The sequence below is a fragment of the Mus pahari genome, unplaced genomic scaffold, assembly GCF_900095145.1.
Source record: "Mus pahari unplaced genomic scaffold, PAHARI_EIJ_v1.1 scaffold_11346_1, whole genome shotgun sequence".
Taxonomy (NCBI): domain Eukaryota; kingdom Metazoa; phylum Chordata; class Mammalia; order Rodentia; family Muridae; genus Mus; species Mus pahari.
Genome location: NW_018393152.1, coordinates 14,375 through 17,054, shown reverse-complemented (window position 1 = coordinate 17,054; position 2,680 = coordinate 14,375). Strand labels below are relative to the sequence as shown.

The 2,680-nt window shown below is 41.8% G+C and overlaps 1 pseudogene; it reads left to right on the top strand.

Annotated features, from left to right (window-relative positions):
* The first annotated feature begins 1,056 nt into the window (after window positions 1-1,056).
* LOC110315375 lies at window positions 1,057-2,424 on the top strand (annotated as a pseudogene).
* The last annotated feature ends 256 nt before the right edge of the window (window positions 2,425-2,680 follow it).

Sequence of the window (2,680 nt, the reverse complement as noted above, 5' to 3'; positions counted from 1 at the left end):
TACCCAATATGAAGAATGTTAGGTGTATTTTACTCCTCAACCTCCTTTCTATGAAGGAGTAGCAGTATTTGGATCAGTTATTGCAACCAATGACGTCCGTGAGCTTGGTTGGCATCCTGAGGCAAACACAGGACTCACACTGAGCCAGGTTTCAGGTGTAGGTTCATGCCTTTTGGAGCATTTTATGCTCCCCCATAGGCCTTTCTAGAGGTTTGCAATCAGACTATTATTTCAAACACTACTTCTCAATATCTTGGTACACCTAATGGTACTTATTTGGCATGTTCCACTGGGCTTACTACTTATGTGATCATCCAGACATTCTGAGCTAATAGACATTACTGTGTCCTGGTTCGACTTCTCCCAAAGTTGACGATATATCCTGCAGAAGATTTACTCCAGATCTGGGATAGAGGCACTAACCTGCCCTGCTCTAAGAGAGAGCCAATTACTGCAGTAACCTTAGCAGTGATCCTTGGTGTAAGTGCTACAGGTGCTGGAACAGAAATTGCCTCCATAATCTCCTCCCAACATCAGTCTGCACAGCTTGCCATGCTTAACTATGCAGTGGAAAGAGACATCCGAGAGATACAAAGAGGCTTGGAAAATCTAAAAGATTCTTTAGTCTCTCTGTCAGAAGTAGTTTTACAAAATAAAAGAGGCCTTGATTTAGTATTCCTAAAGGAAGGAGGACTCTGTGCAGCCCTCAAAGAAGAATATTGTTTTTACACTGACAAGACTGGCTTAGTTCAAGATAGTAAAGTAATAAAATTACTCCTGGATTTTATCTTTTGTGCATTCCTCTTCAAATGAATTGTCTTTCTTAACTTATTTTTTCATGTCTATGTGATTTTTTTATGTTAGTTTCTTGTATCAAATTTTCAGAATTCATAGATCAGTGAATTTTAATGTTTAAATACTTCAGTTTAATGACAAGATTTGATATAATATATTATTTTAAATCTGATTTAATGGTAATTATTTTAATTGTTTTATAAGTCAAAATCCCATCTATCATTACACAAAGAAATAGCAATAATCTATTTTGTGCCAAATATGAATGAGTATGACTTAAGAGAATGGATTTATAAAGACCAGCTGCAGACTTTCTCAGAGGAGCATCCTGTGCTCCTGACTGAGGCACCATTAAGCCCTTGGAGAAACCGGGAGCGAGCTGCAGATGTTTTCTTCAAGATCTTCAGTGTGCCAGCTCTCTTCATCTCCATGAAAACTATGCTTAGCCTTCATGCACTGGCAGAACCACAGGCCTGGTGTGGATCCTGGGAATGACATCACCTGTGCTGTCCTGATTCACTATGCCTCACTCCATCATTCATGTTGACATTGCTGGTTGAGATGTGTCACACTTCTTCTGCCTCTACCTATGGAAGGAGGACTATGATTTCAACTTCTCTGAGTTTGAGATTGTCAAGGTCATAAAGGAAAGAGCTTGCTACCTGTTCATAACCCCCAGAAGGATGAGGCACTGGAGACAGAGAAGGCTCAGTACTACCTGCTAGATAGCAGCACCATTGATATAGGCCCTTCCAGGTTCCGGGTCCCTGAGCTGCTGTTCAGGCCAGACTTGATTGTCGAGGAGCCTGAAAGTATCCATGAAGTGCTGGTGTTTGCTATGCAGAAGTCAGACATGGATTTAAGGTGTACACTTTTTTCCAACATTTCCTCTCAGGAGATTCTACTGTTGGAGCCCCAGAGGCCCAGGTGTAGAGAACGCGACCCCCAGAAACACAGCTTGACGACAGATCACTGTAATGACAAGAAGTTTTTATTTCGACCTGTGTGGCGTTGCAGGGAGAGTCAATCCCGATTGTAAAAATTACAGTACTTTTGTACTCTGTTAAGGGAGGCTACACAGTTATTTTATTATTGCTTAGCAAAGCAGCAGCATATTTTTAATTTAGCATAAAATACTCTCAGCAAGGTCAAAGTGGTATATGGTTTTCTTCAGGATTCAGACTGAGGTGGGCTAGGGGAGTTTTTTCAAGGACTATTATTTCTGGCAACTGTGGTCATCATGACAGATAATCAGTCCCTGCAGATAGGGAAGGGGCTGGGTGGTCTTGAATTTGTTTACACTGGCAGGGAAAGGGAAAATCCTTTAAGCAGCAGGAGACAGCAGGAGAGAGGGAGAAACACTGCAAACAGCTGTGGTGGACATCAGCCAAGCTAAAAACTCTCATTTCTTCACTACTCTGTTCCAAGGTTTTGGAGACAGGCTACTGAGTGAAGTGAAGAAACTAGTTCCAAAAGACGTGAAGATCAGGATATCTGAACCCCAGGAGAAACTATTCCACATGGATTGGAGGCTCTATCCTTGCTTCCCTCAACACCTTTAAGAAGATGTGGGTCTCTAAAAAGGAATATGAAGAAGATGCCTGATCCATTCACAGGAAAGCCTTCTAATGTTGCAACATCACCACCACTGACGTTAACTCCACTTTAAAACTCGCTTTCTTGAGTGAGAATGTTTGTGAGGAACTGCCGTGTGTGTGTGTGTGTGTGTATGTGTGTGTGTGTGTTTATATGAATGTGTGCTACTATCAAGTGCTGTGTGACCTGTCTTCACCAGCACCCTCACCAGTAATATCAAGTCTCACCTCAGTTCCAGATTCCAGACAGTATTCTTTCTCCACCATTTTATGCACCTGCCAGATGTAAA